The sequence below is a fragment of the Dipodomys merriami genome, unplaced genomic scaffold, assembly GCF_024711535.1.
Source record: "Dipodomys merriami isolate MVZ:Mamm:240054 unplaced genomic scaffold, mDipMer1.0.p SCAF_76, whole genome shotgun sequence".
In the NCBI taxonomy this organism is placed as follows: Eukaryota; Metazoa; Chordata; class Mammalia; order Rodentia; family Heteromyidae; genus Dipodomys; species Dipodomys merriami.
This window is the reverse complement of record NW_027206357.1, coordinates 5,287,713-5,301,692: the sequence shown is the minus strand read 5'-3', so window position 1 is coordinate 5,301,692 and position 13,980 is coordinate 5,287,713. Positions and strand designations below refer to the sequence as shown.

General features: G+C 36.1%; 1 pseudogene; it reads left to right on the top strand.

Moving 5' to 3' along the window:
• The first annotated feature begins 12,802 nt into the window (after positions 1 to 12,802).
• LOC138818439 (golgin subfamily A member 7 pseudogene) lies at positions 12,803 to 13,222 on the top strand (annotated as a pseudogene).
• Positions 13,223 to 13,980: the final 758 nt, after the last annotated feature.

The window sequence follows — 13,980 nt, the reverse complement described above, 5'->3', positions numbered from 1 at the left end:
TATTTCTGAATAGGATATTTCTTTAAAGAACAGATGTAAATTAATAGTCAATAGGAGGTGTATATGAAGTAAGCTCCTCTTTAGTATCTAAGAAAAAATAAAAAGAAAAGTCACTAATGTGACAATTATATTAAAAGACGAAAAAAATTTACTAATGCATTTGTGGAGAAATTGATTTACTCCACACATCAGATCAATTTGTGTAATACTGCAATCATTTTAGCAAGCAAGATTTCAAGTCTTCAAAAGGTCAAAGTGAATTGTATACGATCCAGCCATTACACTTCTATGTATGTATTAAAGAGAAGTAAAAAACTTGTTTGGACAGGGAATGTAGTTCATTGACAGTGCACTGGAACAGTATATGGGAGACCTTGGAAATAATCCCCCAAAACAAATTTTGAAAAGACACACTATAGAGAATGTATGATGGACAAGTTCCTGTAAGTGAATTTTATATCTATTTTAATGTCTGTTCTAAAGTTTACAGAATTTCTATTTGAAGAAATGCAAGTTTGTGAAAATTACACTTGGAAAACCTCTGATTGTACAATTCACTTCCAAAGTAATAAAATGTATACAATGAAAGGGGATAATATATTGCATGTGAATTACATGTCAGCAAAAAACCTATTGTAAAAAATACTTCACACAAAACGCAGATTACCTAGAAAGATGTTTTGGTGTTGGTTAAAAACACTTTGTAAACTAGTTTTTAAAACAAAGATGTGATTTCTGTTTATTTTGAGTGTATACAGAGATAACTCACTCAAAACGTGCATGTGATAACTGGAATACATACGAATTATGTATCTTTTATAAGTAATTTATAATCTTTTCTGGAAGAAACATTTAGCAAATGAGAGAAGACACAAATCTATGCATCTGCTTTTTATGAAAACCATGTCTTACTTGCTCAATCCAATTGCTTTTCTCTACTTTTCTAGGAAAAACGTATTCTCAAGATAAGAGCCAATAGCAGTGAAAAGAAAAAAATCACAATCATCATGATTTATTTATGAAAATAAAAAATGAAATAAAACAATTTCACTTAAGGGACTTCAGTATTAGTGTTTATGAAGATGTTCCTGAATGCCAACCTCCATTGATTTTTTTGGAATTTTAATTTCTACCAACATATGAAAACTAGAAGAAGAAAACAAATATAGTCTTAGAGCAAACCAGCCTTGAAATAATTTTCTTAATTGTTTTGAAATTACAAAAGAATTGATAGCATTAAGCAAATGAACCTTTCCTTAGGAAATCATTTAAAAATGTTTATCACTTATTATAATTCAAATAACAAGCAAGAATAATTTTATATAATCATTACAAATGTCATCTTACTATTATCGTAAAATAGAATAAAAGGCCGGCCCCAATATATTACCTACGAATCATTATGCTTAATTCTTAATCATTACCTAAATACCTTAAACAATTTAAATAGTCATATTTTAACATAGACGTAAATATTCGATACTTTTTACTTAACATTTTCCAGGAGCATGCATTCATTTTTCTAAGAAATATTCACAGCATTTAAAAGATGCTTTGGTGAAATTAATGTGATACATTTTGTTGTTGTTTTTGTTGTTATTGTTTACAAGGCCTGGGCATTGTCCCTAGGCATTTTTATGTTCAAGGCCAGCAGTCTACATCTTGGAGAACAGAGCTAATTCCGGTTTTTGAGTGGTTAATTGGAGATAAGAATCTAACAAGTATTTTTCTGTTTGGGCTAGTTTTGAAAACAGTTCTAAGATCTCAGCCTCCAGAGTAGATATAGGCATGAGTTACTGGCACTTGGTTTGATTTTTTTTTTAATTTTAATAATGTTTTAAGATTTTTGCTTCACGATAATGTACATTGTTCTACACATAAATTTATATATATGTATATATTTCTGATGACAAATTCTCTCTAAAAATGTATGTCTTTCTACACAGAAATATATATATATATACATATATGTACACACATATATATATATATATATATATATATATATATATTTCTGAAGACAGACATCCTCTGAAAATTTTATTCTACTATTTTTTACCTTTTTCATTTCAAAGATATACAGTCTATTTTCCCAAGTTTCCTGTAGTAAAATAACTAATAATTCAATAGAAATTAGAGTTTTTTCTTTCAATGAAATTTTAGATATACACAAGATATTTTAGTAATGTTTATAAGTATATTCTTTGAAAAATTCTGTTTAAACTCTTAAATATTTGTGTGTAATCACAGGGAGAGAGGAAGTTAATTCATACTGGTTAGGAATTTGCAATGCTTCAAAAAATCTATTCAATAATTTGTTATAAGCACATTGTCAAGCTACCTGGTATGGCTTAGTTTTTTGTTTCCTTTTTTTTATTTTTCTTTCTTTTAATTTAATTTAATTTTATTTGTGAACATACTGTACAGAGGAGTTACAAATACATGGGCAGGATAATGCGTACATTTCTTACAAAGCATTGCAGCCTCCTCCTTTGTTTACCCTTCACATCCCTTCCCAGCCTCCCCCCTCCCCCCCAATCCCAATCCTTCTCCTTCCCCCCCCTTCCCCACCCCCCACCAACGTTGTAAAGCTCGTTTTGGACATTATAACTTGTACTTCTCATTGTTGCAACAGGTCCACCTGTATCCTTAAACAAGTGGTTTTTCCCCATCTCCACAAGTTATACTGACATCAAATATAGTGAAAGCAGGGGTTATACTGTGGGGGAGGGACATACAAAGGAACAAAGAGATAATCTTATAAATGCGTTAGAAACACATGCATGAAAGAAAAAAAACATTAAAATACACATCTAAGGGTTCATTTTCCTGACATCACATTATCTGACCTTTTCCGCTTGACTCATATATATACTAACTAGATATTACAAATAACCGAAACCATGGGACCTATGATTCTTTGGGCCTGGCTTACTTCACTTAATATAATTTTTTCCAAGTTTTTCCATTTAATAAGAAATGGGGCGATATAGTTCTTTCTGATGGAGGCATAGAATTCCATTGTGTATATATATCACATTTTCTTGATCCATTCATCTACTGAGGGGCATCTGGGTTGGTTCCATATCTTAGCTATGGTAAATAATGCTGCAATAAACATAGTTGTGCTGGTAGCTTTAGTGTGGTCTTGTTTGTAAACATTTGGGTAAATGCCCAAAAATGGGATTGCTGGGTCATAGGGGAGTTCTATGTTAAGTCTTTTGAGGAACCTCCATACTGCTTTCCAAAGTGGTTGAACAAGTTTACATTCCCACCAACAATGAAGTAAGGTTCCTTTCTGTCCACATCCCCTCCAGCATCTGTTGTTGTTAGAGTTCTTGATTTTTGCCATTCAAACTGGAGTGAGGTGATATCTTAATGTTGTTTTGATTTGCATTTCTTTTATGTCTAGGGATGTTGAACATTTCTTCATGTGTCTATTGGCCATCCTTCTTTCTTCTTCTGAGAAGTTTCTCTTTAAGTCTTTCTCCCACTTATTTATTGGGCAGTTGTTTCTTTGAGGGTTTCTTTATTCAAATATTTAACGTGATTGCATGCACAGTGGTAACATTAAAATTATTAATCAAAATACAAATAATTGCAAAATCAAAGACACATATCAGACTTTCAATAATTAGCACTTATGATGGTAATAATAATAAAAATAATGACCACAATGTAGCCTGATAATGACAATGTTGTGATTGAAAAGGAAAAATTATTAGCCATCTTTGCAGTTAGCTTTCCCACATTGAATACATAGTTATAAACAGCATTGGATTACATACAATAACAAGAGGAGAGTTTCAATATCAAGAAACACAATCACATAAACTGGTGAGCGAGTAAAAACCCTAATGTCATTCTTGCAGTCTGTCTAATGTATATTCACTTTTCATCGTGGTATTGATTTTTTATAAATAAAATCATTTATTTACAAATGTTGATTATTCCACGTAGATAAAACATAATATGTTGAGTGCTTTCTGTTATCAACTGATCTTGTTTGTTCTAACCTTGAGAACTTAGGAGAAAGCCTTTCATTACCCAAACAGCCATTGGCTTAGTTGTATATCCCTAGAAGGTAACAACAAATGCCTCAAGCATGTTCACTCATTAGACAGAAATCCGTGGTCAGTTTTAGTTTCTCTCCAGTCCACTGGAGAAAATCTGTGCATAAATTTATGAAGAACACTTGACAACAAATAAAACAAAAGAGAAATTTAGATGGACTAAGTGTGATTAGTTCAAATAACATTCCCATATAGATACTATTCAATATCAATGTTTTCTATGAAGACTTAGGGTCTATGTTAAAAGGGCAGAATGATGCAGGCTCCAGCCTCAGGATTATCTGAGGACTATGTTTGTGTATATGGAAAGCTCTTGGCATGCCGGGCTTGAGAGGGAACATGTTCTATCTCCCTATCTCAAAACACATGTCACAGACTCCTGGGAGCTAAGGAAGTAGCTCTTCTGCTTGCTTAAACATAGATGATCAGCTGGTCAAACATTTTCCTGAGATTGGGGAAGTGGTTTCAGCTTTCTCTAAAATAGTTTAGATAATAATATACCAAGTCATTGTCTCATAGATTAAGTAAAATGTACCTGTTGGAATTTTTTGTGAATGTCTCCTGACTAAATCTTGGCAAAGATAATGCTTGCTTGTCTTTAAATACCCACTAACAATAAAGCACAGCATTCAGTGGCAATTGCTGTTTGCACTCTGCATCCCCTGTGTCCTGGTGATTTTGTGACCCTTACCTGGGACCCCAACGCCTTAGACATATTAACAGTATGTTCTTCAATACATCTGTAAACACATGACACAATTTACATAATAACACTTACATATCTGTAGTTGCCTTAAAAGAACACAGGCCTTAGAGCCAGGAGGTAAAATTTATTTTTATTTCTGCATGAAAAAATTTGAGATTTTATACCAAAAACCTGGATTTGACTCTTTTCTTATTTGTAAGCTAAGGTGGAAAATGTAAGGACTCTTCACTTTCTTTTTTCTTGCTCTAGAAGTCAATAAATACATTCTTCAATATTTCTGGTAGATTACATCCATTTACAGATAAGAAATGTAAGGCCAACAGTCAATGTAATGAATAAATAATGATACTAGAATTTGTGTCTGAGCTCTTCACTCTGTGTGCTTATAAGGAGTAGTAATTTGGTGGTGGAGAGGACCAGTATGAAAAAAACTATGGGGCAAAAACATACTTGTTAAAGGTTGTTTAATATTAGGTGACCAGTGATGATTACATGAAACAGGCTGGTGTCAGGGGTATAAAAAGGAGTACATAGAAATCATATTAGTGACAGAAACTGAGAAAATCTTGATCATTCATCTAATCTAATGGGAGGGAGTAGATGGGTAAGAATAAATCTAAAGTGTTCTACAGCCATGGCCTGGCAACTGTGTTAGTGATATTCTTGGTGATAAAGATTACAGAAGGAAATGATGGATTTAGGGGAAAAAACTCACTGAGAGTTCTGAGTTTATATTAAACTGTTGCAAAGATAGGTCTGTTTAGACACCATCAAAATATTCATGACCATGAATATGAAAAAGAATAATAAAATCGGGGGCATTATTAAAGGGAAGAGGAAAAGGAAAGTTCTGACACAAGTGCGAGCAATATGAGCACCAGTGTGGACAAGATTGGAACAAAGAGATAAAGAAGGAAACAAGAAAGTAATAAACACAGATTTATACAAGTAAAGAAAGGAAAGAATTTGCCAGAAGAAAAGGTCAAAACTCTTACAGAGGTATTGAAGGAAATATGCTATTTGGATTTGAAAATTAAAAGGGCAGAGACAAGTTCAATGAGAACAGAGTTTTGGTAAAATGGTAGAGATATGTCATATTGATGAAATTTTGAGATATGAATTTGAAGCCATAAAATTCTGGATCCAGGAATTCAAGAGATCCTGTTGATTTTAAATGTTGGGAACAAATGCTTTTATCCTATCCTTAGAAGAATTATACTGATGTAACTGACATGAACTTTAATTAGATGTATTCTGTTAATAGTTTTGAAGCCTTTTTTAGCCAGGAGATTATAGATTGAACTAAAACACAGACAGGACTCATTTGTCCTACAGTTCCAATGAGTTACCCATGTATCCACATCAATTTGGGATTTCATTGAAATATCTGTATATATGTTTAGATATCTTATCAGACTATCCATTAAAAATGTAGGACAAGTAACACCAAATATTAGGTTGAAAATATACTAATGTTACTCAAGACACCTCAAATTGATTCTTCTTTAGCCACTGAGTCATCATAATTGCCAAATACTGTATTTCAATCTAGTTCTTTTCAGGGATATTTCCATTCTGAAATAACCCTGCCAATCAACTTTCCACAAATTCTTTTTTTTTTTTTTGTCGATCGTAGGGCTTGAACTCTGGGCCTGGGCGCTGTCCCTGTGCTCTGCAGCACAAGGCGAGCGCTCTACCACTTGAGCCACAGCACTACTTCCCACAAAATCTTATATGTAGGAAGTGCACTTATAAATTTCAAACTTGTATTGAATGGAAGAGTTCAGACAGTACCCTCACTATTAGGATTAAATGCCTAAAAAGATAAGGCATTTTGCTCTAATGCCTTTCTTTCTTTTTTTCATATACATTGGCAAGTAGGGAAGGATTCTAATGCAACAATAATACAATGGTGACTTGTATTAACACAGCATTCAGGATCTAGTTTTAATTTGGATACTTACTAATTAGCTCCAAAGTTTGTGGATATTTATAGTTCTCGTGGGTAATCTAATGTGCTCCAAGAAAATGTCCCTAAGGAGCCTTTCAATTATAATATGTCTGTTTGCCTCCAAATGCTTTAAATTGTACATCCGCTAATGTGGGCATAAGGTTACACTGTTGAACTTTCCCCTTCAGATAGTGAGTATGACCCTATTGCTTAACATGGAGAAAGTACCTTCTTACATAGACTGGACATGTGCAAACAAGAAGTGGTACGTGAAAAATGTTCTTAGCAGTTTGTACAGATGAAATGGAAATAGAGCAACTGTGAACTCAGAACGAAAGTGGAAAAGAAGAAAAAGGAATAAAGAAGAATGTGCCAAGGAAATGCTGAAGTGCAATTTCAAATAATGTGCTCAGGTGTGAGGGTGTGTTCAAAGTACAGCCAGGCAATGTAGTTCGATAACATAGGGGAAAAAAAAAACTACTTTAAACCATTCTGGGATAATCATACAAGTAGAAGCCTCTAACTCTGACTCTCAAATCAACCACATATCATCAATTTAAGGAGTATTTTCCAAGAGCAAAGTGAGAAAAAGAGGGCACATCACAGTTAGTGCTCTGATTGAAGTAATGACAATCATATTAATTTTCTTAAAATTTTCATTGATTTTGGAGCATTAAAGTGGGAAAAAGCCAAGTAAATATTTTTTCAAGAACCTAAATTAAGTGGGGGTATGCTATTGGTCTCTTTTTAACTTGGAAGTTAAAGATTATGCCTTTTTTAAATTGTGGAAATAGTGCAGAGAGGGTATACAATTACATGGACAAGGTAATAAATGCATTCATTTTTTTGGGGGGGGGTGTCCAGGAATGGGGCCTGAACTATGGGCCTGGGTGCTGTCCCTCAACCCTTCATCTCAAGGCTAATGCTCTACGAATTGAGCCACAGTGCCACTTCCCGCTTTTTTTTCTTTTTGCTTATATGGTGCTGAGGAATCTAACCGAGGGTCTCATGCATGCAAGGCAAGCACTCTACCACTGAGCAAACTTTCCAGCCCAGGAGTACTTTTCTTATCAAGCATTGTTGCCTCCTCCATTGTTTCCCCTTCCCATCCCTTGCCATCACCCCCTCCCCCACGACACACCTCCACGCCCATCCCCACCACCCTCGCCCACCCCCTGCCCCTCAGTCAAAGTTGTTAGGTTCATTTTTTGACTTAATGTGTTGTACATCTCATTGTTGCAATTGGTCCCCCTGTATCCCTATTTAAACAATTTTCCTTTTCACTTCCCATCCACAAAGTATACCAACATCAAATACAGGGAGAACAGGGGTTATACCGTGCAGTAGGGCTGTACAAAGCAACAAAAAAAATCATCTTATATATATGTTAAAAATAATCGCAAGGAAGAAAAAACATTTGAATCCTTATCTTGGGGTTTATTTAGCCTAAAATTTATTTATCTGAACTTTTCTGCTTCTCTCAGACATATACTAGATATTGCAAATAAGGGGAACCATGAGAACTATGTTTCTTTGGGCCTAGATTACTTCACTCAATATAATTTTTTCCAAGTCTTTCCATTTCCTAAAAAATGAGGCCATGCCATTCTTTCTGATGGAGGCATAGAATTTCATTGTGTATATATACCACATTTTCTTGACCATTCATCTACTGAGGGGCTTCTGGGTTGGTTCCGTATCTTAGATATGGTAAATAATGTTGCAATAAACACAGTTTTGCTCCTAGATTTAGTGTGGTCTTGTTTGTGATCATTTGGGTAAATGCCCAAATATGGGATTGCTGGGTCATAGGGGAGCTCTGTGTGGAGTCTTTTGAAGAAACTCCATACTACTTTCCAAAGTGGTTGAACAAATTTACACTCCCACAAACAATGCAGTAAAGATCCCTTCAGCCCACATCCCCTCCAGCATCTGTTGTTATTACAGTTCTTGATTTTAGCCATTCTAACTGGAGTGAGGTGGTATCTCCATGTTGTTTTGATTTGCACTTCCTTTATGGCTTGGGAAAGTGAGCATTTCTTCATGTGTCTATAGGGCATCCTTCTTGCTTCTTCAGAGAAGTGTCTCTTTAATCCTTTAGCCCACGTATTAATTGGGAAGTTGTTCCTTTGCGGATTTGTTGTTGTGGGATTTAATTTTTTGAGGTCCAGGTATATTTTAGATATGAGACGGTTGACCATTGTATGGCTAGTGAAGATCTTCTCCCAATCCGTGGGTTTTCTATTGATCTTGCTAGCTATGTCCTTTGCCATGCAGATGCTTCAGGAGTCACATCTTGCCCGTAAAAACAAACACATTTTCAATGTTAAAGGCTGCAGCAAAATCTATCAAGCAAATGGCCCCCATACACAGGCGGGTGTTGCAATCCTAATATCAGATAAAATAGACTTCAAACTAAAATTCGTGAGAAAATACAAAGAAGGTTGCTACATACTAATTAAGGAATCTTTCCTTCAGGAGGATATTAGAATTCTAAATATCTATTCGCCAAACAATGGAGCACCCAAATTTATCCAAGAAACACTACTTTCCCTCAAATCCCATATAGATCCAAAGACATTAATTGTTGGGGATTTTAACACACCACTCTCCCCACTAGATAGATCAACTCGGCAAAAACTCAACAGAGAAACTGCATATCTAAACAACTGCATAGATCAACTAGAATTAACAGATATCTACCAAATATTTCACCCAGCAGCATCAGAATACACGTTCTTCTGAGCAGCACATGGAACATTTTCTAAATCAGACCACATTTTAGGCCACAAAGCAAACATGTCGAAATTCAGAAACATTGAAGTTATACCTTGCATTCTCTCTGACCACAAGGGAATAAAATTAGAACTCAACACCAAAAGCCTCCAAAGAAAGTCCAGTAACACATGGAGGCTGAACAACACACTGCTGAATCACAAGTGGGTCATGGAAGAGATTAGAAAGGAAATTCAAATATTCATCCTATTCAACAAAAATTAGCACACAAATTACCAGCTCCTCTGGGACAGAGCAAAGGCAGTACTCAGAGGCAAGTTTATAGCTCTGAGCTCCTACATCAACAAATTGGAGAGATCTGAAACCAACAATTTAATGAGACATCTGAACCTCCTTGAAAAAGAGCAGCAAGATAAACCCCAATGCAGTAGACAGAAAGAAATAATTAAAATTAAATCAGAATTAAATGAAATAGAATCCAAAAAACTATAGAAAGAATCAACAAAACAAAGAGTTGGTTCTTCGAAAAAATTAACAAAATTGACAGACCCTTAGCAAATCTTATCAGAAAAAGAAGAGAACACATCCAAATTAATAAACTCAGAGATGAGAATGGAAACATCACCACGGAAACAATCAAAATTCAGAACATTATAAGGGAATACTTCTCAAAACTTTATGCTCATAAGTTTGAGAACTTGACCGAAATGGATCTTTTCCTAGTAAATATTGACAAGCCAAAACTAAACCAAGTTGAGTTAAACCAGCTTAACAGGCCCATATCAAGCATTGAAATAGTAACAGGAATAAGAGACCTCTAAGCTAAGAAAAGTCCATGACCAGATGGGTTTACAGCGGAATTCTCCAAGGCCTTCAAAGCAGAGCTCACACCAATACTCCTCCAACTCTTCAATGAAATTGAAAGAGAATGTTCACTACCAAACACATTCTATGAATCCATCATAACCCTCATCCCAAAACCAAGCAGGGACTCATCAAAGAAGGAGAACTATAGACCCATCTCGTTGATGAACATTAATGCAGAGTGTCTCCTTTGACTCTGAGGATTTTTATCCATTGGGAGTTGATTCTGGTGAAGGGTGATATCGAAGGATATAGGTTTTATTTTCTACAAGTTGTTAACCACTTTTGCCAGCACCATTTACTGAAGAGGCTGTCTTTCTTCCATCCTAATTTTTACCTCCATTATGGAAGATTAGATGGCTATAGAGCTGTGGGTCCATTTCTGGCTTTTCAATTATCTTCCATTTGTTCTGAAGTCTGTTCTTGTGCCACTACTAAGCTCTTTTGTTTAATATGGCTTTGTAGTAGAGTTTGCAATTTGGTATTGATATTCCTCCAACACAGTTCTTTTTGTTAAGCATCAGTTTTGCTATTCGGGGTCTTTAATTGTTCCATATGAATTTTTGGATTGACTCTTCTATTTCCTTGAATAATAAGGCTGGAATATTCATAGGTATCATATTAAATTTGTAGATAGCTTTGGAAAGTATTGCCATTTTCACAATGTTGATCCTTCTAATCCAGGATCATGGGAGGTTTTTCCACTTCCTAAGTTCTGTTTTGATTTCCTTTTTCAGGTTTTTAAATTTTTTATCATAGTGATCCTTCACTTCTGTGGTTAAGTTAATTCCTAGGTGAAGTGCCCAGATCTCAGATGCCCCCTCACAGACTACCAGAGACCACGATCAATGCAAACAGCAAAGAGTCGTTTATTGCAAGCTAGAGCTTGGTTCTCTGCACACTCGGTAACCAGTGACGCTAAGAGTTCCTGAGTACAAAATTAAAACTTAGCACAGCTTTTATAGTATCAAACAATCAAGTTTAGGGAGTTTCACACAAACGAGTTCACAAGTTCAGGGGGTTTCCAAACAAGCAAGTTCACATTTTCAGGGGTTTTAAGTCCACCCTGATGGCACTACCATTTTTCTGATGGAACAATTAGGCAACTGGTCTGTTCCTTAAGGGTGGGCAGGGTTGGTGGCAGCCTGCGGTTTTTTGAGAACTGTTCCTCTTTTGAGGGTATTCTCAGGGCAGCACAGCTACAGGTTGTTGACTTAATCTTAAAATGCAGTTTCTGTAGATCTTCAGTCCATCCTCTTCTAGAGCATCGGGAACCAATCATGGTCCCCTAATTGGCACAGTCTTTTATATTTACAGTTTGGTATTGGGATCTCAGAACTAAGAGATGGACTGCACTGATCTCTTTTTTTACAAGGTCCAATTGTGAGTAAAAAAATAACAGTACCAAAGGTCCTTATATTTTTTAAACATTTTAAGACGTCCTTTTTTATTTATTTTTTATCCAAAGGATACCAATTTTTTTCCCAATTTTTCCCCCAAGGTTTCCTTTACTACCCTGCTCTTCTTTACAATTCCTCGAGCTTCTTTGTGGCTAGAGTGTAAAACTGCCCATTTTTTCCTCTTGCTTGTGGAACCAAGTTATCTCAGAACAGCCTCAAAACACCACTGCGATGGAGAATTTTGCTAGATTTTAAAGCTAAGAGCAGAGCTGTGTCTTATCCTTTTACTACCTGCATTGATAACACACTCAGATTATTACCATACCAGAGCCAAACTAGGCTGTGAGTATAGAGTAGATTTCCAGTGACTATGCACTGAAGTGCCTATGGCAAGCAAGCCAGTGATATCCTTTCTCCCAATATCTACTGTGGGAATAGAGAGAGTTTTTGGATATCACCCAAAATAATGTCCCACAAGATCTTAGTTTTAGCAGCTTTTAACCGGGTTGAGTCTCAAGTGATTGAACCCGGAAGGAGTTCAGACTACTTTTCCATGGTGGAGGTGGTCTGAGTGATGATATAGATTTCTTCCAGGTGACTGTCAGCTGGTCTTCAAACTTTACCCATTAGGGTGTGCAGCTGCAGCAGCAGGTCTCTCAGTGGCTCCAAGGTACTGTCACAGCTCATGCTGGACTGCAAATTCCTACACAGACTGGTTAAGGATACATTGCATAGACTTGGGAGGCTTTGGCCCTGTTGGATATTAAGACTGTTTAGCCAATAGCCCAGGATAATTTACCAAAATGACATTTTTTTTTACTAACCATATATTTTTGTAAACAAACACAAAAGGCTTAATCTTGTAACCATCTCCAACAGATGCAGTCTGAACACTTGCACACCTGTTAACACTATTCTTTATGCTTATTTTTTTAAAATAATTATTTTATCTATTTTGCCTCGTTTTTCCAAAACTTACTCTGGACTCTTGATCTTAAAAAGGGATTGATGGGGCCCAGCGCGACAGCAGCTGGAGGGCCTAGGAGGTGGGGAGGTGGGTCCTGTCCTCACCATGAGGCTGCAGCAGGCGCCGGTGTCCAGGAAGGTATTCATTCAGTGCGACTACAGCAGTGGCACACGCTGTCAGTTCCGGACCAAGTTTCCTGCAGAGTTGGAGAACAGGATTGATAGGCAGCAAGTTGAAGAAACAGTTCAAACTCTAAATAATCTTTATGCAGAAGCAGAGAAGCTTGGGGGCCAGTCATATCTTGAAGGCTTTTTGGCTTGTTTGACAGCATATACCATCTTCTTGTGTATGGAAACCCATTATGAGAATGTTCTCATAATGAAGAAAGTCTCCAAATATATTCAAGAACAGAATGAGAAGATATATGCTCCCCAAGGCCTCCTCCTGACTGACCCCATTGAGAGAGGACTTCGAGTTATTGAAATTACCATTTATGAAGACAGAGTTTTGAGCACTGGAAGATAAGCCATAGAATTAAAGATCCCACCTCCAGCTGGAACCCTCATCTGTCCATGGGCCGATCACAGAGTGTCCCTACCTCCTCTCCAGAGCATCATTCCTTTGTATCTGCTTCCAGAGCCATGGTGCCATTTACTAACTTTCTAAAATTCCACACCTGATTTGATTTCTAGTCACTCAGCATCCACTTTGTGTCTCCAAATTGTATAGGACTTGTCATCTTTGATTAGCTTCTGAGAAAATACAATGAAGCATTTCACTTTTTTAAATTCAGTCATTTAATAACGTATGCAGTTAGAGGGCCTAATACAAAGTTTGTTTCTTACCTGCCACCAGGTAAAAAATTGCCATTGGTTCTCTTCATTCCTTGAGCCAGTTTCCCTGGTAGCTTTATACTGCAAGAAGTCAAATATTAGCCAAAATTCAGATTAATAAAAAGCTTTTCTCTAGGTGAGGGGTGTATTATGTCTGTGGTTTTGCCAATGCATCTCCCAGATTTCAGAGAACTATCATTTCTGCCATGTTTCATATCTTAAGATTTATTTCTGCTGTTCAGTTTCTCAAGCCGAAGCTCAATGAAAAAAGAAGTATAATGTTGTTTGTTTTATTACAGCAATTATCGCTCATAAAATCAATATTTAATGCAATGGTCATTCTTTTCTTGGGAGACTTAGGTTTATTTGCATTACCTTTGGATGTGGGAAGATGTGGTTTGTGTTGCTTGTTCATTTACACAAATAAGCACAATGAAGTGGATGCTAATT